Raw genomic sequence first — 24,089 nt, forward strand, 5'->3', positions numbered from 1 at the left:
TCTAGCGCCGTTTTTTAAAAAAAACACCATAAATCTCAATAATATGCAAAAAAAAAAAAACGTTATGTCAATTCAACATACATTTTTTCATACAATCGGCTGAGATACACGTAAAAGTAGATGCTAATTAGCATTTTTCCCGCCCGTTTGGAAACAATCTCATTTCTCTTTTAAAACGAATTGTTTACATCTTCCGCCATTCCGGTTAAACAGGACTACGATGAGGAATAAAAAGCAGAGATGATGAGGAGTGTTGCGGTACGGCCTTGTTAGTTTTCTATATGCCCCCACCGCACCTTCACCCGTCCGTCCCTTTTGTAACGCCCAAGCGCACTCACAATGCTCTTTTCTTGGGCCGCAGGGTGGAGACCAGGCGGACCGCGCCACGCAGGAGGCCCGAGGAAATAATTAGCCCCGCGCGCAAACATGACCGGTAGGTGGACCGACCGACCCACGCATTGGACTCGCACTTCCTGTTATGTAAATTGCTCATGAAACGCTTATCGGCGTTAAATGGAGGTGAAATAAGGTGTCTGGGTAGCGAGACGATTGCAGGAAATGCAGGAGGTAATGCAGTAAGTCTCATTAATATTCATTTTTCATAGGTAAAGAATTTACTGTCTGTCTACATGTGCTGCCCCACCGATAATGGCCAAATAGCCATTATCGCTCATGTTTAAAATGGTCTTTATTATTATGTATTCTCATCAAGCTAACAGCATTTTTGACGACAGGAAAAAAAAACAACTTAAACTGTTGTCCTGTGCCATCTGTGTTTGATTTAAAACATTTTCACACGACATTTTGTAGTGTTGACTCGTAGCATTTTGTTCAGCATCTCCAGAAGATAGTGTGTCACCCTTCTCACATATCTAGTCCCGGAAATTGAGCCACTACGACACAATTTACCAAGAAGCTTAATTTTCCAATTTATTTGCCGTTAATTTGAAAAGAAAACCGTATGGCTTCGGAAATATTTTCCCAGCTGAGTTACCATTTTTGCATTTTTTAACGTAAAGAAAGAGACTTAAAACAAAGTCCTGTGCTGTCTTTTTTTGATGGATTCATTTTTGAAACTACATTAAAAGTAGTTTCTCTCGACGTTCTTTATTCAGCAACTCCAGAAGGTTGCTCGAGTAACATCTGTTTTATATCCGTCTCGAAATTGTGCTTTTTTCATTACACAGGAACCACTGTAACGCAATTGAGCAACGTGGCTTTATTTTTCGATTTACTTGCTCTCATTTTGAAAAGAAAACCGTTGCTGTCCTGGCATTAAAAACACTTGAAGTGTTTTTGCGCGCCCTTGTTTGAGATATGCGGAGCCTAGCATACTTTATATGCTAGTTTTAAATACACAAGGAGTAATTTACAATGTTATTATTCTGAGAGTAAACTGTGAATCCAAATGACGGGTTTTATCTTATTCATAAGTGGGGGTCATCACAAGGCGCCATTGTTTACATTTCTTTTGATTCGCTTTTAAATGAAACATAACAGGTGTTGAAATCGAAATGATTTGTTTTTGAGGGAACCAGCGATTACGTAATTTTTTTTTTTTTTTTTTTTGGGCCGCTCCACGTGTTATTACTACGAGCGTGACTTCATTGAGGTTTGCGTTGCTCAATCGCGCTTTGATTGCGGTTAAAAAGGCCACCGCCGTGCAAAAAAAGCAGACTAGTAGGTCAACAAATCAACAAAATAAAAGCAGGATGTTTTGGGGCTTTTTTTTTTTTCATCTCAGACTTTGTCCTGTCAAATGTTTGCCCTCGGAGGCCGACGCGGGACTCCCAAGCTCGCGTTGGAGCGCGGCCGGGACGGCGCTGGCGGGGGGGTGGGGGGTGGGTGGATGAGGGGGGGGGGTTCTCCCTTGGCTCTTGATGGTGAGCCAGCTGCCGTTACATAATGTCACTTGTACGCTTGTGGGAATTATGTGTGGACAGAGTGATTCATGAATGTGGATTTTGGTGCTTTCCGCGGAGCAGGGAGTCGGCCAATAGTTTCTGTTTCATTATGTCCGCTCTTGTTATGAATAGAATCAAGTCAAGATGTCCCCCCCCGGAAGGTTGACACACACGCTACTAGTCAAAGCTTTGGGGCTAAAGTGTAAATATCAAATGCCTGTTTTTTCATTTGTGTCCATTCTAGTGGACATTTAGTTTACTAAGTCCTAGTGTGGTCAGCAGAGGACGCCCTGGCCTTTCCCTTGATGTCTCGGGTTTTGGCGGGATGCAATTCAGTTGCCTCCCTGAGACAAAACGGACCCAGAAGTGGACACGAATGAATGGGCCGGTTCCCAGGAGGGGACGCATAAAAGTGAACCCCGACTTTTAAACTGCTGTCCAAATGTAATTCCGCGAGAGAGATCACATTCTCCTCCGACCTGATCTCTTCATTTATGGACATTTTGTCTCAGGAATTTGCTTTTGCCTTATATCTTTTGTCTCATTTAGCAACCGGTGTGCTCAGGAGAGGGCATCCAAACATTTCCATCGTCCATGTGTTCTGATGGGATGCATTTATGTTTTGCTCCCTTTTTGAGACAAAATGTCCAGTACAGTGGACACAAAGTCTGAGTCCCCTGCGAGCATGTAAAACGACCCCAAACATTTGATATGCTATGTTTATGTTGAGATCTTCTGGTGAGCATGTCCTCCTGAGAGCCCGCCTATGCGCTCGCGTCCATTTTAGTGGACATTTGTTTTTGGTCTTGACTCCTTTGAGCTACCCTAGTCCCAGTGTGCTGAGCAGAGGACATCCTGGCATTTTCATCGATGTCTCGTCTTCCGGCGGAATGCAATTTTCTTTGTTGTCTCCCTGAGACAAAATGTCCAATAGAGTGGACATCATCCGTCACAAGAGCTCAATGGGTAAACTGGGCGGTGTTTTTTGCATCGTGGAGACAAACCGTACGCAAACGTCCTTCGCCCGCAGCCCATCGCGGCTCAGAGCGCCGGCGGTCGGTTTGGAACTTTCCTCCAGCGGGACGTGGCGTCCGACTCATCTGGCCGCACATCTGGAGGGCGTAATTGTGCTTTAATCCCGCTTTAAGTCCCCGAGCGGCGCTCCGGTAGCGGCTAATGCGAGCGTCCGAGCGGAGCGGACAGATGTTGAGGGACTCGCTGTACTTGAGTCTCGGGGAAAAATGTGTCAACATGGAGGCCGGCGGATGAAAACAAACAGGCGCAAAGGTTTCGACCAGATAACTGGGCTCGCCTGGGGAACCCGGCGGAAAAGCGCGCCCCGTCCTTTCGTGACGTTTGGAGCACGTTTGCCCGACTGTACCTTTCCATTTGTTGGGAGCCAGAATCACGATTGCGATTCCGAGAAAAGGAAGACGAGCCGTTTCGTCGCAATATTTTCAAACGGCTCGATTTGAAAGGAAACATAACAGGAAAAGAAATCACGAGGCCCCCTTCCTATCCTGATTGAAGTGTGTGTGCGCGTGTGTGTGTTCAACCTCAAAAAGGTTCTTGACTGTCCATGATTAGAAATGACCCTGACGTCACTTCAGCGCTACCTTGACTTATTAGTTTAATTTGTTCCGTGACCAAGCTTGTAACTCAATTTACATGTGCGTTAAGTCCATTTTCCACACGGAAATGAAATGAAATGCCGTTACCCCCCCTAACACCCCTCCCCACCTTTTTTGTTATTTCTTAAAGACTTAATTCATCTTTCAATTATTTTGCTGATAAATCAACAAATCAGATTTTTTTTTTTTAATGAGTTTGATTGCCGGTTTGGTCCATAGTGTCAGAAAAGAGACAGAAATGCGTTTTGTTTTTGTTTTTTTTCCCTCCCCAAAGCAAATTTCTTGTTCAAAATGTTATAGTTTTTTCGATTCACCGCAATGATAATAAAATATATGAGAATATTTCCAGTCGAGAGCCTTTAAACGATTAACAAAAACAATTGCCTATATTGATTATAATATGAATCACATTATTTTTGGTAATCGAATAATTGTCCATTTTTGCACTTATATACTCATAGTGTTGTACATTGGTATGTTGTGAATATTTATATCGCGTCTATCTGCTTGAGTAGTATATTTTGCTTGTTTACATAATGTTTCATGAAACACATTTTTTGAAGTGACAAAAAACTGGTTTGTTTGCATTATTGCTGGAATCTGATTTATGGCTTACTGGCCTTTTTAGGCTTGCTTGAAACTTCATGTTTACAACCTAACTCACATATACATCGATTATAAAAAGTCTACACACCCTTGTTTTTTTTTTTCCTGACCTAGTAGTTTATAATGTTTTAATCACTAAACTATGATATCATAGGTGTGGAACTCCAGTCCTCGAGGGCCGGTATCCTGCGTGTTTTCTGGTTTTTCTTCCCCAACCCACCCGATTCAAATGATTAGCCCATTAGCAAGCCCTGCAGGAGCTTCCAAATGATCCCGATCATTTCAATCAGGTGTTTTTGAGGGTAAAGGTTGGAAAACATGTAGGATACCGGCCCTCGAGGACTGTAATTCCACACCTGTGTATTATATAAACAACAATAGTTTTAAGTAAACTAATTGGGTGAAAAAAAACTTTTTTAATACACTTTAAAGAGGTATACATTTTTTTAAGATGGAATAGGTGTGCGAGCACTCAACTTTTCAACAGTCACTTCTGCCTATAGTTCGTATACAGCTTCTACTGTATGTAGAATACAGGATGTATATAGTACTTGGCCTAGTGTGTGTGTGTGTGTGTGCGTGTGATGTCAGCAGTGGTCCTGCAGCACCAGGTGAGATTTACGAGGTGTTAAGAGAGCTCGCCTGTAGCCCACCGCGAGGGCGGGGGCTCTCACCAGCGCGCCGCGCCCCTTCAAAGGCGCCCCCGAAACCTCCGAGCGTTGGGCCGCACCCCCCTCCAAACGCACCTTCTCAAGTGTCCGCCGGCAGCCATTTTGTTTTCCCGCTTGCCGCGCGTCGGGGGACCAATCGGTACCTCCAGCTTGCTTGATTGCGTTTGTGGGAATTTAGCCAGTGGTTATTTATGCAGGAAAAAAGTGAGATTGGCCCTGAGGTGACGTGGTTAGCGACGCCTCCGCGATTATTGTGTTTGTTGACATACGATATTTGCTCTGTTACATTTTTTTACCGAACCATGAACTCATCGTGCGATTTTAACGATAGGAAGCCGGTGAGAATAAGCCCCATTGAATTATATTTGTTGTTGTATTTGGGCAACAGAGACTCCCCACACTTCGCTTTCTTGCCACGGGTACGTCGTAGATCCAGTAGATTGTCAACCTCTGTATACTTGAAATATGCATTTCATTTTTTTTTTTTTTAAAGGTCAGTTTTTCGAACTTTTTGTTGAAAAGTATTCTTACTTGGAATAATTACTGTAACGTATGTCAGTTAGCAACCAGGCTGTTGAAGCTAACTGTAGCTTGTGTTAGCTGAGATTGTTACGGCATTTTTTTTTTCAGTAAAAGAAACGAGCAGACCGAACCAACGTCCGAGTTCATTCTTGTTTACGCACAATAATATTACTAAATCGGAGAGGATGATGTTAAGGGTATGTCTCCAGGTGTTTCAATTAAGAGTGCATCGGTGTTCTCTAAACACGGAAAGGTATTCCATGAGACTCACTGTGGTCTTTTGGCATCTATACACGATCGTAAACTAGGTGAAACTCGGATGCTACTCAACTTTGGGATATTTCTGGAAAAATGAACCGCTTCGTGAAAAACAACAAATTGGAGCGCTGGTGTTCGCTGACCGCTCACAATGTGGGAAATCTGAAACGCGCTTAACTCAACGTGCAACAAATATATAATATTGCGGATATGAAAATATGAAGAGTTGACAAAAGACGAGATTTGTTTTGTTCTGCTTTAGTTTTTACATCCTTGCCAAAGCGTCGGCGCGTCTTATACGCAGTAACAAAACAAATACCGGAATTTGTTGCGTCTTATATTTTGAATTACGGCTTATTATAAGCCTTTATTCTTAAAATGGACTTTTTGCACTGCGGCCTGGCTCTCAGGATGCCGTAAATACCCCGAAAAGTATTTTATGTGGTAAAAGCTCATATCCAACTCTGATCTACGCTGTCATGACAACACTCACCGGCGCTTCACATTTTGAATCGCAACAAAACCGGTCAGCATGTGTGCGCTCGGCGGCGGCCAAACTATGTTCCGTATCCGGTCGTCCATCCGTTGCCAAAAAAAAAAACCCTGCAGAATCCCCGCTAATTGCTCTGGTTGCGTCTCGCGCCGTTGTGAAATAAGCCAAAGGTTTATGAGCGGCGACAGGACGTTCTGTACTCGCGTGGACTGTGTGGGTCCAGCGCTATGCGGAGCGCTCGCAGCCTCCGGCGCATCTGACAGTCCGCGTTCAACATAAGCTTGTTATTGTGCTTGCGTAACTCCGCTGCAGCATAGCGGCCGTCGCGTGTTTGCGTTTCGTTTCGGCGCCCGGATTTAAACAAAAGAATCGGCGGTAGGAAGTTGACGTTTTCAGGATTTCGACTGAAGTTCTCATCTGCTCTTTGCAAAATTTGTCGGGGAAAGCTTTGGAAATGGTAAAGGTCGCGTTTCCGCCAACTTTTAAGACGTCTCCGAGCTGCGGGAGTCGCTAGGCCAAACGGGCTAAAGCAGAACAATAGCCGGGAGTCATGAAGCGGATTTTTTTTGAAGCGCAAGTCACAGAAACATTATCATTTACACCACAGCATTTTTTTTTTTTTTTGCGCTTAAAAGCAACTTTTGGGGATTGTTTCATCACGTTTGCCTGTTTGCTCCCAGCAGTAGTTCGTCACAACAATCCGTCCATTTAATGAGCGTGGTGTCAAACTCAAGGCCCGGGGGCCAAATCCGGCCCGCCACTTCGTTTTAAGTGGCCCGCGAAAGATCCTGATTACAGCAGCAACTTTGCAAGTTGTCTTCAACTTTAGAACGATTTTTTTGTCGTTACCGGCATCTGATTTCAAAACGAGGTAAATGTGTGCCAATCACACCTAAAATTTATTTGACTTCTCAGGCCCTGTGACAGAAACTACAAGTGCAATTTGGCCCACAATTGAATTGATATTTTTGCTAACGATTCATCTTCAAGGTAACGTTTTAAAAATGGTCCGAATCCTCGGAATTTCATACCCTCATTTGTAAATCTGTCTCCTATAGTCCCCCGCCCTCATTACCTTTGCGTTTAATGCTGATAAAACCATTTTGAAATTTGCTTTTATGCCAGAAAAAAATCTCCGTTTATTTTTTATTTTTTTTTTACTGACATGTCAAATATGGAAACAATAGTGTACAGTCTGGAAAAGACGCGCGGGATCTTTCCATCTGTCGGGCGTCCCGGGAAAAGAGGTTTTCCCCGCCCCCCCCCCTCCCAAAAGTTGCGCTCTGCCAGACAAGCTGTTGATCGCTGCAGCTGCATGTTGACGAGTTTTCGGAACTACGCATAGACACCGAGGGTTCGACTTAAATGAGTTTGAAAAGTAATCCAATCATTTTAATGGGGAAAATTGCTCAATCAATGACGTGCTTCTTGCGACTTGACTGCGCCAGTAAAAACTTACAATACATTTGTCTAATCAAATTATAGAAGTACGCTTATAATTATGCAAAATGCGGACTTATGTTTTGCAAACGCAGCAGTCGTCTCACATGTTCGACCATCTTTTTTTTTTATAAGGAGTTCGAACTGACAGGGGGGTGTTTACATTTAAAACGACTCCCGCCGAGTTCCGCAACGAAATCCGCGTGCCGTCAGTCTCCATAGATGCAAATGTTTATTTGTTTCTTTTCCTTCAGCAGCACACTTTGGACTTTTGTTGATTTGAATGGCGGCCAAACTGCTGGTGAGCTGGCTAAAAGCTCGCTGCCGCGTTTAAAGTCAATATTGGCATTCTTGTCGCAATTTGGAACGCAAATATCACTTCTAGTACACCTGGCGACTCCGTAGCGCTCTTAGATTTGGACTCGGTGTTTAGAATCGATTTAGCTTGGAGTGTTTGGTGACTAACGCAAACCGACATGGCGGATTTTCCTTTTCATCCTCACCTAGTGCGGAGAAGGTTCGCCGTTAGTTAAGAAAACTTGCTAGCGGTCACCCCGCTACAACCAACTACAATTTAAGCGATCTTTGATCACAAAACGTAGCCGAAAAGCAATTTTTGCTCGCTGAAAAGGCATATTTGTTAGCCTGCTTTTGTTCAAAAGTGATCGGTACAAACGGCAACTTTCCATCACTACTAATCGCCGGCAACGGCCGCCATTTAGTACGTCAGCGTAACAAAGTCTTTTTAAAGCATCATAAATTAGCATAGCATGCAAAGACTGATGCTAACCAAGCTCAAGCCCGCATATTTGTTAGCCTGCTTTTGTTCAAAAGTGATCGGTACAAACGGCAACTTTCCATCACTACTAATCGCCGGCAACGGGCGCCATTTAGTACGTCAGCGTAACAAAGTCTTTTTAAAGCATCATAAATTAGCATAGCATGCTAAGACTGATGCTAAGCAACCTCAAGCCCGCATATTTGTTAGCCTGCTTTTGTTCAAAAGTGATCGGTACAAACGGCAACTTTCCATCACTACTAATCGCCGGCAACGGGCGCCATTTAGTACGTCAGCGTAACAAAGTCTTTTTAAAGCATCATAAATTAGCATAGCATGCTAAGACTGATGCTAAGCAACCTCAAGCCCGCATACTTAAAGCATTACTAATCTCCAAAACGTCATCTTACCGTTCATCCCCCAAATCGTCTGTACTCGCCGCAGACTTGGATCTTATGCTAAAGTTCTAGTCGACGCACCTATGGATAACGACGTGTAGCGAGACTGTTGGGCCCAGCAGGTATAGTCAAATAATGTGTTGATTGACTATGCGACTAGACCTGTTGATGGTGTGCGCGTCGCTGTAGCTGGAGGCTTTGTAGACGGTTTGACGAGATCTCTCATCAGCGAGTCGTCACTTGGCAGTCTGGCTCTTCTCTTTGCTATTTCAGTCTCAAAGACATCCGCGTGTTTTCTTGAATTTTGGCAAAGGCAAAAGCTCAGTAGAATTTCAGTTTTGTTTGACGCCGAGATTAGCATTAGCGTTAGCTTCTAAAGGGGGCTTTTATATATATATAAATATATTTTTTTTTGTTTGTTTTGGTTTTTTTGTGGATTACTTTGTTGATTAATCATTCACACATTGAAAAAATGTTGACTTTTCAATAAATTACTTCAACATTATTTCAAATTAAGCGCGCGATAGCGTAAACATTGAGTGCACTTCCTGTTTATGTCTGTGAACTGTAAAAAAAATGAAGGAAAAAAAAAGTGAATTATTATCCAAAGTAAAAGCAAATCTTTGCAAATGTTTTATTTTGATATAATTAGAGTGTTTACTGGAGGACTACAGGAATACGTAAATACTGAAGAGGCTGAAATTTCAAGGATTTGTGCGATTTGACTGTAAAATCAACCAATTATCACTGAGTTATTGATGAATTGTTAACAGAATTGTTGTCGAGCAATCGTTGCTGCTCGCGTATGTAATCGGGATGTGAAGCGATTCCAAAGTTTTCCGTGTTCATGAGCAATCACGTTTTTCACCAACTATTTATTTCTTTATTTTTACAAAGCCTGCAACAGACATCCAACATCTGGGAATCACAACGATAAAATATTGTATCAAATTCATTTCGATTCTTTTCCTGTAAATTCCAAATGTTGAAAAAAGCCTGACTCAAATGATAGACATTTTGTTTTCATCCTCGTAGAAAATATCCTCGCAACTTTTCCTCGGAAGCGGCACATTCCAATGGCGGCTGCTAAAAGTGCGCTATGCTCACCTAAAACAGCGTAACGTGCTAGCATAGCCACCGCGATGTCCTAATGTCACGTGATTGATTGTGGACATTCGCACGTTGATGTCAGCAGGACCTCTTTAGCAACATCATCCGCGTCTCATTGGTCGCGACCCCCCGCCGAAGTTCTGGCCCGAGCGCTAACAAGCTGCCGTCCCGCTGTCCGCGGCTCATTGATCACCGCCGGCCAGTTGCTAGCCTCCATCCGGGGCGAGAGATCATCTCGCTCGCCCCCCGCTCCGACGGCCCGCGCTCTCAGCCGCCGTCCTACGCACGGCGGGCCAAAACGGCCCTCGCAGCTGTTTTATCGGCGCAGCTGTCGCGGCGTCCAATTTTTGCTCGGACTGCCCCCGATATTTCCGCTTTGGCTTCCTCTGAGCTTCTCGGAGCTCCTGGAGGATCCGGCGTTGGATCGGGGATGTTAGGCTCAGGAACACTATCTGCTCACTGGCGTCCTCATTCCTTCTAATTTGGTCCAGTCCAAATTTAGTGATGGGTGTCTTCGGTTTTGGCCCGCTATACTAAACAAGATGGCTGTGTGATTAACAGTGAACGGCAGAGAAGGTCCCCAAGTCGAATATTTGTCTTGTCTGGGCCATTTTTACTTTGTTTATATCTGTTAAAGAAGCAGTTTTTTAACCGTTTATAATAGTCAAAACATTCCTGCAAATTTATAATAGCCCATCTATGGCGTTTCCTATTGGCGTTGAGCTGTTTTGTTTCATGTGGTGGAGTAACTTCAACAGTTTGAAAAGCAGGCAAAAAACAAAAACAAAGTGCTCTGCCATCTGTCTGATTTATTTACATCTGTAGTGATATCTTTATGTGTAACTTATTCATAACTTCAGAAGATAGGCCATGTAACAGCTTTTGTTTTATTGCTCGTGTCGGAAAAATGTCATCACTCATGACAATGCTTATTGGTGGAAAAACTAAAGGCAAATAACCTTTTAGCAGACGAAGCGTTAGGTTGCTTCATGTTCCAATTAATTTGCGCCTCATTTGAAGAGAAAAATCGAAGTCACAGAATTAAAAAAAACAAATCTTCATACCTGCGGTGTTAAAATCTCATGTTAACACTTGAAGTGCATTCACGCCCCCCCGGGGGAACTCGCACTCACACTTGAGAACCGCCGTTATATGATAGTCCCCGTTTTCTTGGCAGCGAGACCGAAAAGAATCACTTAGGAATGCTTTACAAAGTGCGTTTCATTAAGTTCAAACCTGTCTCAAGCCTTTTTCTTTTTTTTTTTCAAAAATAAGTCTGCGTCAAATGTTATTTTTATCCAATTTACTAGAGAAGATAGCAGGCTGCGAATCTGGACACCCCCAGATTTCAAACAACCTGGGAAAAAGCAACAGGAAACATAAAAACAAAGCATCATAAAAAGGGAAGATCACATTGCAATGCTTCATGACAACAGTTTTTCCCATCAGATTTTTGTCTTTTTTTTCCGTTAGCTATGCAAAGTGCTTGAAGAAGTCATAATTTAAGCGCTTCCCAGCCCTGCTTGACGTCCTGGCGAGCGTCTTTTGCTGCGGTTTTCCCGCTGAGCTCGCTTAGATCCATGGCTTCACTTTCAAGCGTGGCTTGCGCTTCGTTTTACGCCGGCAGGATGTTTGGCGTCGCCCTGTGAGGTCCCGCCGCCAACATCCGGCGTGTTCATTTATCGTCCGATAATTCCTGTTTTTATTTCCCTTGCCCCGCTGCGACTTTCCTTCGGGGTTCTCCTCGAGACGTTACGTCGCACGGCGAGGCGGAGCTAATGAGAAAGCGCTTCCCTGACCGCGATGCGGCCCGGTCGGGTTTGACCGTGACGTGGGCGGGGCAATTTATCGCGGGTTTATTCGTCAAGACAACTTTTTTTTTAATTTCTTTACAGCAGTTTGAGGTCATAGTGTTATCGTACGATCTCCCTCGTATTTGCTCCAGTGTGTTTAGGCCTTGATGATGTTATGATGCCGTTGCCGTGGCGACGCACTCTTCGTCAAGAAAACGGCGCTAATTTCTTCTTGAATTTCACGAAAACTCATCAGGGTTTGCGTACACTCAAGCAAGTTGTAAGTTAAAATCGATTTACAAAAAAAAAAAATGTGTAGTATATTTAATAGTATATATAATAGCTCGAGATTATATTTAATAGCTCAAAACCTACAAAAAAAAATCTCTTGGGTCCTAGCCTGAACTTCATCCGCCATTTTTTTATTTATATTAGTCCCATTTTTAGCCTAGTCCCATTTTTAGCCTGTCAGTTAATTACCTTTTAGAATTTACTAAGAATACCAAATTTCAGCAAATCACTTTTTCCATGAGATGATACAGGTTACAGCTTACTCTGAATCTGAAAAAAAAATTGCTTAAAGAGCATCAAAGTAGCTGAAATTTATTTAAAAAAAAAAAAAACTAATCGAGAAGCATTTTTCACCAACTGAACCAATATTGAAAAAATATAACATTGAATAAATAATAATAAATATACATTGATCTGGAGATCGTGCTGATTTTGTTTCTCACTCGGCGAATGAAAAGCTTGGCAATGAGCGCGGCAGCACCACCTAATGCCTCAGATGTGCAATTACACATCGCAAGAGCAAGGGCCCTGTATTGCTACTTGCAGTTTGGAATTTTCAAGAGAGAAACGCTGAGATGTTCTTTTCTCGCCATATCCCTCCACCCCGCTATAATCCCGCCCCCGTTTTTGCGTCGCGCTATATCCTAGCTATGATACAAACCTCGGAAACTGGAAAATGAGGCTTGACTGTTGGCAAATGGCAAAAGCGGGAGCGCCGTCGGGCCAGATGACGGTCGGGACAATCTTTCCACAAGGACGCCGCGTCCAAGAAGGACGGACGCCGCGTCCAAGAAGGACGGACGCGGACGCGCGTCTGCGCTTTCTCCCGTCCGTCTCCTCGTAAAAGTCATCCAGGGGACGGGCCAAACGTTCCCGGAGGACTTTTATGAGGATCCTAGGACTTGCCCCGGTCTGTTTTCTTGCAGCGGGCCGGGCGCTTCTCGGATGGCTTGATTGATAGACGTTCATTAGAAAATAGTTGGGAGTCGAAGGTAATGATGTGGATGATGAGAGCCCACCCACAGCCGTGAGCCTGCGCCTCCATTTGTTTGAAGAGTTAATTACCACAATCAAACGCAGGCACTCGTATACACAAACAGTCCCCGCGGAATCCAACTGCGAGGCTTCCATTTCCTGCCCCCCCCCCACCGCGCGTTTCCTCGCTGCGCGCGACATTTTTCGCGCTTCCAAACCTCACCATTCCTGGCATCCAAACAAAATGCATATGTGACAATTTCGCAGACTCGCCATAGGGAACGCCATTAGTGCGAGTGGTTTCCTATTTGTGTGGCCGGGTAGCCATTTTCCATGACTCAGCAGAAACGTTGCGAAATTAGCAAAAACGTTTCTTCACGTAGGCTCGGGCTATATGGCCGGAAAAAGTGTATGAAGTCTATTTTCACAAAAATTCAAATTCATCATTTTTATAGCTTACCCTTCTATAAAAAATAAAATAAAAAAACAATCACATTTGGCTGGACTGTAAATCTCATTCAATGAATATTTCTTTTTCAAAAAGACTTTTAAAATGAGCTAATTTGTGAAATGGCGTTTTTGCACAGTAATGTTCAATAGTCGTTAACTCTTTTCGTGCCAAGCGTTATCGGAAAAGGACACCAGTATATTTAACATTTTCACTGTGCTATGTAAATATGGCTGCTATCACCTGAAAGCTTGACTTCCATTCCTTACTTTGAATTGCATGTAGGTAATAGCTATGTTGTATGCGTGGAAACACTGCCATCCAATGGTCACAGTTATTACTACAGTTATCCATTGACGTATTTTAGGTGTCAGCTACCCTTCATTAAAAAAAAAAACGAGAATTTTATTACATATTTATTATTGTTATTACTTTTAAAAGACGGAATTCTCGTTCATGGCGCTGAAAGATTTCATCACGGTATTTAGAATAGCTTCTTTTTTTTCTTACATTTTTACACTAAAAGAGGTTTTAAATCAATATTGATGTCGATAAATGTTTGTTGGTTTTATTATTTTGGTTAAAATGATTAAAATTCACTCACTCAGACTGAAAAAAACCCCACATTGCCCAGCCCTACTTTTGCTCTAGTTAGATTAGAATTATTTTTCCGTTTTTCAGCACATTTTTGTTTTCCTCTAGAATTAACTGGCATCAATTTCCACAAAAATACAGTGGGGCCTTGAGATAAAAGTTCAATTTGTTGACCTCGTTATCACCGCTGAAATGAATCAAAATGCAATTAATCGGCCACCCCAAAACACGCAAATCTGTTTTTCATAATTGTTTTTTTTAATGTGGCAACTGGCACTCGAGTATTGTGTTCACTTAAAAAAAAACAACAAAAAAACGGTGATGACATTTAAAAGACTTCACGTTTGCTCCCCCGATCCAGCCAAAAGGAAGTGAGCATGGCGGCTAATATTAGCATGCTTAGCAACAAATTTCCCAAAGCGACCCGTTTTCACCCCCCCGCCTGAAAAACACTTTAAATAGACAAGAAAGAAAAACACAGCTTGGGGCCGTTTCACTAACGTGACCAAATGCAACCCGACGTCCTTTAATGTAGGCTAATGCGCTTTGCTAGCAAGCCAGCCTCTGTTAGCTCACTTTTAGCCTTTAACCGCTATCTAAATTCATCTTTTATTCACCCCTTTTTTTCATCACTCAAGTGCATGTTTGTAACTTTTTCAAAAGAAGAACAGAAAAGATATTTTTTTTGGTGGATCGTGGATTTATTTGAGTTTGTAGTCAAGGTTAAAAGTCCTCTCGGCGGCTTTGATATCAATAAAGTGTCCATTTGCCAATTAGTCGTCCTTTTCTCACGATGTGTAAGAACGTCCGCGTTCATCTCCGTCCTTCTCCTTCGTTCGTCCTCTGCGATGCTCGTTATCGTCAGCGATGTGAATTTTGCGCTCGCCGGCTCTTTATTGTGAAATATGACTCCCCGGCCGCGTGAGTCTTTAATCAGGCGCCGGCCGGCGTCGGTTTGTTTGATTAGCTTCTGGCTTCTTGTGTCAGATCATTTGTTCTTTTTGTTATTCCGCTCAACTTTTCTTTTTTTTTTTTCCGGGGGGCGGGGGACGCTCCCGATTGCTTTTGTTCTTTCGTTAAACTTGAAGGAAGACTCCGTCGAAGACTCCAAATCTTTGGTGGCCAAACTACGGCCCGCGGGCCGTTTGCGGCCCGTCGTCTTTGGTTGTAGGCTCTATTTCACTTTAACGAAAAGCCTTGACAAGTTTTTTTTTTCCTTCAAATAACTAGCGTATAAAGTGCTTAAATTTATTACTAAAGCACCAAAAGCAACTACTGTACTTTAGTTCAAGGAACTAATTACTAATGGATTACTTGAGTACCAAAGTAATCAATTACTCAGGGTACAAAACAATACTAGTATTTTAAGTACTAAAATTACTAGTGTAACTGATTATTCCCGTAATAAAGTCATCAATTTAGGTAGTAAAGTCTCTCCCTTTAGGTACAAAAGTAGCAAAAGTAACATTCAAAGTAATTGATTACTTGAATGAATTAAGTACTGAAAAAGGGGATTACTTAGGTAGATACCTGGTACGTATTTAAGTAATCAGTTAATTAAGGTGCCAAAAAATACTAGTATTTCAACTACTAAAATTACTAGAGTAACTGATTACATAAGTACCAAAAGTAATTAATATTCAAAGTAATTGATTAGTTTGATGAATTAAGTACTGAAATAATTGATTACTACTAAATTTGAAAAGTAATTGATCACTGTAAATGTATAAGCTTTATACGTTTAAAATGTTTATAATGTTGATGTAAGAAGCATTTACAGTAACCTATTAAACACAATAAATGAAAAAAGTAGTTAAACATTGTCTATAATACAGGCGTTAAATGTGTAAAAGATTTATTTAAAGTAATCAATTACCCTTCGTACTTTCGTAAAAAATAGTAGTTTAGCTACTTCATTAATTAATTTGCTCTCAATTTGAAAAGTATGCTTTAAAGTAGAACGACTAAATATACTAACATACAAAAAGTATTTGATTACGACGAATTTATAAGCTATATACATTTATAATTATATAGACAATATTTAACAATTGACTTTATTCATTTTTACTGCATTTAATAGGTTTATGTAAAAAAAACAACAACAAAAGTGGCCCCGTGTCTTTGGATTTTTCTGAACGCGGCCCTCAAAGTAAAAAGTTTGGACACACTTGCCCCTAAATTGTCCACAGATGTGATCGCTTGTGTTACATATTTTGCCCCGGGTAGATTTTTCAAAATGCAATTTTAATCGGAGCTCACCTTAAAAGCCCCCTTCGCTACAAAAAAACAGGTCTTAATAAAACGAGAAGGAAATGTAATAAAAGCGGGAATACATGACCTAATTTAAGCACAATTACCGGCCATGTGAAAAGGAAAATTTTTCCTAAAGTAAGTCGAGCTAGACTCCACACCCCATATCCAAAAACTACTTTATTATGTTACATAAATCCTCTGGTATTTATATTCGGATAAACATTTATAATCGGTAATTAAAATGGCAATAAGTTTGAATATCTTAAGATGAAAAATGCTTGAAGCAAATAAAACCTTCTTCCATGCAAACTGCCGGTCAGTGCTCCCGAATGCGCCCCAAATTTTCTTTATTCCGTGTAATGGCGTCAGTGAAGGCATTTGGAAAGATTAAAAAAAAAAAAAAAAACGTGTGAAAAAATGTCAATAGGAAATTGTAGTGGCGTGAGATCAGGTTTTATTTCTGGATCATTTCCCGAAAATTGCATCACTAACAAAAATGAACATTCATATGAAACGGAACCAAATAAAGGCAAAAATCCCTCTTACGCAATTAAGGAATAAGTTGATTCATGTTCCATTTTATTTGCTCTTAATTTGAAAAGTGTACTGCATTAGAATAGATTTACTGACACTTTAGGTTTTAGAATATTTATTCTTGTGTCTAATGTTGTACTATGTGGTTTTTTTAATAATTAATTTTTAGAATTTATAGTCATATATATATTTTTTTTTATATATTTTGTAATTGTGTAATTAGTTTATAACTAACCATAAAATCCATGTTGTGTAATTTCTGGTAGCCAATCTGTGGTCTTTTTTGATTTATGTTATCATGAAGCTACGTTCAAACAAAGAGCCCTGCCATCCGCGTCTGATTTATTGAAAGTTCAGAGCCGCATTTTTAGTTTCTTGGTGTATTTTATTCAGCAAGATAGGTTGTGTAACATCCGTTTTTCGAATTACTCACGATTATTTATGTTAATGCGCATCCCTTTAAAAACAAATATTAAGGCTTACAATGTTGCCTCATGTTCCAGTCAATTTTCTCTTAATTTGAAAGGTGCACTTTTCCTGTGGCGGTGCATTTCCTGACGCATTCGGAAACCTTGTCAAATTCTCCGTGTCTTCAAGCGGCCATTTCTAAGAACCGCAAGTATGATTTGCGAACTGAACTTGACACAGTAGTCTTTCTTTTCATCCCATATAAAAGCCCTATAAATGTAGCACCTCTTATTCATTCTCCCCCCTCGAGACCGCCTTTGAATTTTCATTTAAAGCAAAATTTCACGTTTGCGTAAATGTGTCGCGATACTGAAATGAGAAGCGTGTGTTGCTCTTGCTGTGAATGGGGGGGAAAAGTGTGTGTGTGTGTGTGTGTAAATGAATGTCTTTGTATTTTGTATTTTTACACCAGATGGTGCCGCGTTTTCCCCGTTCAAAGGGTTTTGCAACATTTCACACCTTTTAGTGTTTTCTGCATGGGTGCCTCGCTACTCAGATGATAAGCGTGCGCCGCTATTCATCTCGGATGGGGTGTGCGTGTGTATTACTGGCCTCACAGGAAGTGTGTGTGAATGTGTGTGTGAGACTGGCTTGATTTTCAAAAGTAATACACCATCTGCTGCTATTTTATCCCGATTTGAAGCGTGCATCAAAATTTCATCTCGGCGCTTTTACCCCTGAAATATTGAGCATGTCGCGGTTTGAAGCTTTTGAAAAACGTGCACACCAGGTGGCGCTACTTTCCACCCTTTCAAAGCACGCGACAAGATTTCACGGTTCACCGCAGCAAAATAAAAGCCGTCCTGAAACATTTAGTTCTTGGATCGAAGCCTTTAGTCAACTACGAGTCCCACAATGCATAGCAAGAACTTGGGAGTCAGGCTAAGCCACTCGATGAAGTCATTGAATGGCTTGCAAATGTCATAAGTTGTTTGCTAGCGCACCCTTGTGGTTCTATTGCACCCTGTGCATGAGTTGGCATCGAAAGGATTAATGCAAAAATCGGGGGAAATGCATGATAAAACATTGTCTTTTCAATACGTCCAAAATTGACAACATTTCCGGTTTTGAATGGCAGTAAATGAGCCTGACATGGGCTAAAATAGACATCTGCAGGGTGTACCTCTCAACCTCCCGTTTGCAAGCATTTTGAAGGGATGGTATGTTGAAAGTCGCCATGTTTTAAGCAATTTTTAAGTTTAAGTATCACACATCATATCAAAAACATCTAAAACCTTGAGTTGGGTCTTAATTTCCCTCAGGTTAACATTGTCCAAATACTCTGAATTATACGTTGTAAATATTACCCAATTTATGTTATCCTCCATGGAAGTGGACTGATTGCTTTTTACTATGGAAAACTTGATGGACATTTTTGTCTAATCTGCGCTCAAATTTCTACACCAGATTTCACATTTAAAAAAAAAAAAGTGTGTAACTTTTTTTTTAAAATTGTCAGTCTTCCGATCACAATGTATCACAGATGTTCAAAAGTGTGATTGTGTGCACAAAAGCGATTCCCCTCCCCCTCGATCACACCCCATCTCCCGCGCTCGACTTTGCCTTCTTAAGTCGATTTCGCTTCCCCCTCGTTAGCCGCCGCGACACGTGTTTCCACTTCCTGCCTCGAGCCCATTGGCCGACGTCGGCGCATGCCCCCGACACACCCACTCTCACGCACAAAAAAAAACCAACAACAAAAAACTGCTGGCAAGCTGGCCTGTCCCACTGGTCAATTAGAGGCTTGGATGTCTGTTGTGAGAAAGTCATGCCCGCCCACACACACACACACACACACACACACACACACACACACACACACACACGTTTGACATCACAGAGCTAGCCTTGCCAGGAGCAAGCGGCCATGTCCACAAGACTTGAAAGCCGAAACGCCATCAAACGATATCAAAATTGCGCAATTAGAGCGAGCGAGATGCTCGCGTTTGTCAGGATTGCATGGCTGGCTGATGAAGTGCTGCCTCCGCGGGGGAAAATACAATCCGTTTTAAATTCCCCTTTAGACCGACCAGAAAAGAGGAAAAAAAAAAAACCTCTCTCTTCCATTCGCCCCGGTGACCCGAGACGAGACGATACCCCGCGGGACGCCGGATGAAAACCACAATGCCGCCTTTAGCTTTGACTCGCGAGGCGGCTAACGAGCTAACGTGCGCACAATGTGATTAGCGGGGGTCGCGCAGGGGACGCGTGAGAGCTCGGGTCTTTTCTCCGGAGCGGCCCGCGGGGTCCCGCGTGACTCTAATGTCTCCCGTCTTGACACTGATGGAGGCGCCCTGGCCGCCGTCCAGGTTATCTCTTTCCGGCTCGTGAGCTAACGGCGCCGCCGTTAATGAGTCACCGGGCTAATGATGCTAAAGCGCTAGATGCCCCGATGCATCGATTGGCCCGGCCTGAATGACGACGCCGCGTGGGCTATTGACGTGGAAGCGCATTCAGACGAGGCCTGTTTGCCAGGTGTCAACCGGGTCGCATCAGGGCCCGTGTGACTCAGAAAGCTCGCCGCAATTTTTCCCTTGACTTCATTTTGGGACTAGCCACTGTTTATGGAATAATCAAGTATGATTACTAAGAATGTTCTGATCACTTTTTTTTTTTTTTTTTTTTGCATCTGAATTGAGTCACCTGATTTGGGGGATTTGCCAGATCAAATCCCAATTTGACACCAGCAACGTAATGACAGAAAAAAGAAATATATATTTATATATGTGTGTGTGTGTATATATGTATATAAATATATGTGTGTGTATATATGTATATATATATATATATATATATATATATATATATATATATACACATATACACACACATATATATATATATATATATATATATATATACATATATATATATATATATATATACACATATACACACACATATATTTATATACATATATATATATATATATATATATATATATATCTGTGTGCAGTTTTTTGTTTTTTCTGCGCGCGTTGCTCGAGGACACAGCAAGCCGAGCTTGTCCTAACTTAACTTCTTCAATCAGACTCCACTAATCCAGAGAATGTTCTAGCCTTTACATGGACCGCGTGACCCTCCCCTCCTTACCATACACTGCGCACACCCCCCCCAGCGTAGAGCAGGTGTGTGCGAATGCGGTCGCGCCGCGTGCCTGTTTGCGGACCGGATGACCCAAGAATGTCTTGCTCCTGTTCTGTCAACACAGCGTTCACGTGCGCTCATGCAGCGTGAGGGCGCACACAACAACACGCACACACTGGCGCGGATCGTCTGGGAGAGGCGGCCCTTATAGAATTCCCCCTATATGCCCCCTCTCGCCTGTTATCTTCCTCCTCCGCCGCCGCCGCCTCGTTCATCTCTGCCGCCCGATTGGACGATCGCGCCGGCGGCCAGTCCGACCCCGACTCTGTGATTTTCCTGCTCAAATGCGTCCGGTTGGAAAAGGCGCGGATGCGGTGTGTTGTTTGTAAAATCCACTTAGCGTAATATCCTCAGAAGCGGGGGGAAAAAGGTCAAACACGATTAACGCCACACCGGCAGGCCCCGCCTCTTCAAGGCCCACTCGCGACATAAACGCCGTGTTTCACTGCATTTTATCATGCTGTTTTTTTTTTTTTGTCTTCAGGCGTTTTCCAGAGCTCTCAAAATCAACAATCGATCGATCATCAAATCAAAAGACGACATCGAAGCATTGTTTGAGTTATATTGATCAAAACGGTCAAATTTCAGCCTCTCAACAGTATTTTTTGGATTTACGTAGTGCTTCAAGAAAGTTGTTTGATTTCTTTTGCGCGAGTGAAAATACGATTTGGAAAAACAATGAAGGACCCAGCCAATGAATCGCTTTCAAAAAATTGTACCTCAGTTACTCTAATGTAACGTAGCATTGTGTTGTTATTTTAATCACTAAACAATCAAAAATAATCATTGGTAAGCAAACTCCAAAAGAGGAAAAATATTAGTAATGCACTTCAAAACAAAATAAACAAAAACAAAATCAGTAGTCACAAAAGGTGTTAAAATATGTCGGCAACCGATAGATAAACAATTGATCATTTCTCTTTGGGTTTACCAAATTTCGAACTTTCGCCGACATTTATTTTCGATAAATTTCTGTCACGTTACAGACCAAACCGGCAATGAAATCCTTTTTTAAAAAAAAAGAATGTCAATTTGAAAAAACAACAATCCTGTTTCCTCGTTTGTTTTTGAAAATAAAAGCGGGGAAACTCGACTTGAAAAAAATCCGCTTCATCCACATGATCGACAGGTTCGTTGGAACAATAGCGTGTGTAGCGTGCGTATTAATCGATCAAACTATTCAGTCGTGTTTTCTTTTGCGTCGTCCGCGTTAAACTCCCGCATTAGCTGTACCGCGGCGTCGAGCGTCAATCCTGTCAACCCGCATGCCAGCGCACTTATGGTTAACTATTGATGTCACCCGTTGATGATTAATGACACTCCTTTGAACTCCGCGACCGCGGCGATGGGTAAGCGCGGGCGTGGCCGCCGTATCCGATGTCGCGCGCCCCGTTTGCGCTCGTCGCCCGCTCGAGCGTGTCTGTGTCACGCCGCTTTTGTCTCGGCGCGGGTCGAGTTGCTTAACTTGCAGATAGCCGGCATCGCGGAAGAGCGGCGGCGACGTTTCGCCGGGATATTGTGTCATTTGGCTAGGCCCGTTACCATGGTTACGAAACGGACTTCTTGTTTAAGCGATAAAATGTAGCCATAGCGTTTTGTCTTTTTGACGGAATTTTAGGCATACGGTTTTTCGTGGAAATGATTCCGGGGTTTAAAAAGGTAAATGAAAACCAAAATAAAACAACAGTTTCAACTTTTTGCAGCGCGCTTCCGCGTCAAGCCGAATCTGAAAGTGAAGTGAAAATTTAAATAAACGGCCGAGAAACGTCTTATTCATAATCACTTGTAAGTGTGGCGTCCCTCAGGAGTACGTCATTTGCTCCCTTACGTTTCACATAGACCAATAGAAGTAATTGGATTAGCGGTCCCAGCGCTTCACTGTTTGATTTATTTAAATAATTTAAGCCGGATGACGATATTCGCATCGTATAATGAACCCAATGGATATTTTTTCCAACTTATTAAATTGTCACTTACATGCATGGCTGTTAACGTAGAGTATAATGTTATTTACTTGTAATTGCGGTGTCCCTCAGGAGTCTGTCACTGGTACCCTTTCATTTCACATATACCAATACAGGAAATTGGATTAGCAGTCGCAGTGCTTCACATTTTCCACTTATTATGTTACAACTCTATTCCATGTGATTACTTAAATGTGTTTTTTTTTTGTCATTTTATGTTTGTAATCATTTTAAATATGAAATGGAACGACCATTCTTCACCTTATTATGGTAGGGTGTTATTGAAATTCAGAAAAAAATGATTATTATGAACCTTTCCATGGCCAATTTCAGTTTTCTTTCCACGTCAGGCCGGCATGAAGCGCTTGACGCCGTATGAATTTGTCATGCTAATGGAGGCTGTTTTTTTTCAATCCGCTAACTTTTTTATGAGGACTCGCCTCGCCGTGACCCTCTGGAGAAGCCGGAGCATCAAACTGGTGAAAAGGGAGCGCGGTGTTGACGTAGGGAAGCGAAAAGCGTGTTCGTGTCCCGAACGCCAAGTGGTTTTGGCCGCCGTCGTATACGTGCGACACATATAGCGCAGAGCGCGCACGTAATGTTCCGGGGTCAAAGTCGTGGGTAAATATTTAGCATTCCTCGGGTTCGGCGGAACTTGGCGTGGCCTCAGGCAGCCCTTCTTGGGTGCGCCGCCTGAAGTTCACGGCTGCGCGTTTCTCTCGATGCTTTTGCGTTCATTTGTGCAAATCCATTTTGCCTTGCATGCTTTTGTCGGAAATTCAAACACGTGACCCGATTTCTTTGTGTTTGAGTTTCCAGCTTGAAGGTATGTTCAGCTACGGCGGACGGGCGTCTGGTTGAGCAGGAACGTAACCCCGTTACGTATCTTAGCGATAAGCATTCCGTACATTTCCTGAATTACGAGCGGGGTGATTTTTCTGCCCTCCCGTCATATTTCTGGATCAGGCGGAATGTTTTACAAAGACTTGCAGCCATTTGGAAACGTCATACAGACCATAATCCTGTCAGCGCCAATATGGCCGCCGTCACGGCTGGTTTATGGTCCAAAATGGCCGCATGGATAGCGCCGTGTCATTCGCAGCGGCGCGCGGTTGCACGCTCGCTCGGTTTAATCACAGGGTGCGGTGTCGACTGGTTGTAAAGTGTATCGTCGCCGCGGAAACGGCACGGTGCTGCTATTGAGAGTCGATGGCATCCTACCTGCATGGACACCATCATGGTTTACCTTTAACTTCACCCCGAATCTGAAGCGAGAACTTTCATTGTGAACTTTGGAAAATCGCAGATCCTTAACCTTAAAATCTGAATTCTCCCCTTGGATCTTATCCCTTAAATGTTCAACCTGAACTTTGCACCTCCGGACTGGATCTTGAACATTCACTGTGAACCTTGACTGGGGCCTTCACCATGATGATTATTCCCGAATCCTAACGCGGATCCTGGACACTTAAACTAACCCTAACGCTCCCTTTGGATCTTAATTCTTAATAATCGACTTGGACCTTCATTTTGGACCTCCACTCTAAATGCTAACCCTGAACCGAAACCCAGAACCTTCACCTTGAATATTATGCCTCCCTCTTCATCCTGGACTTTTGAACCTTCAATGTGAACCTTGCTTTGGAATTGGATCTCCCATCTCTGATGTTGACTTTAAATCGTGACACAGAAGCTTCACTCTGAAATCTTCATCTAAGAGTTCAACCCTAAATATAGGTGAACTTTCACATTGAATGTGGACCTTACGCCCTAAACCTTCACCCTGGACCTCCACTCTTATTCTTTAT

The 24,089-nt window shown here is 42.5% G+C and overlaps 1 protein-coding gene across 2 annotated transcripts in view; it reads left to right on the top strand.

The window, feature by feature from the left end:
- LOC148409914 (thyroid hormone receptor alpha-B) overlaps positions 1-24,089 on the top strand; it is a 108,415-nt gene that overhangs the window by 49,827 nt on the left and 34,499 nt on the right. For both annotated transcript variants that reach the window (XM_088438182.1, XM_088438180.1), the window contains one exon: positions 362-433. The gene's annotated coding sequence lies outside the window, so the exon portion shown is untranslated. The remainder of the gene's footprint in view (positions 1-361; positions 434-24,089) is intronic.

This window comes from Hippichthys cyanospilos, chromosome 17, assembly GCF_059441005.1.
Source record: "Hippichthys cyanospilos isolate Australia breed blue-spotted pipefish chromosome 17, RoL_Hcya_1.0, whole genome shotgun sequence".
Classification (NCBI taxonomy): Eukaryota; Metazoa; Chordata; class Actinopteri; order Syngnathiformes; family Syngnathidae; genus Hippichthys; species Hippichthys cyanospilos.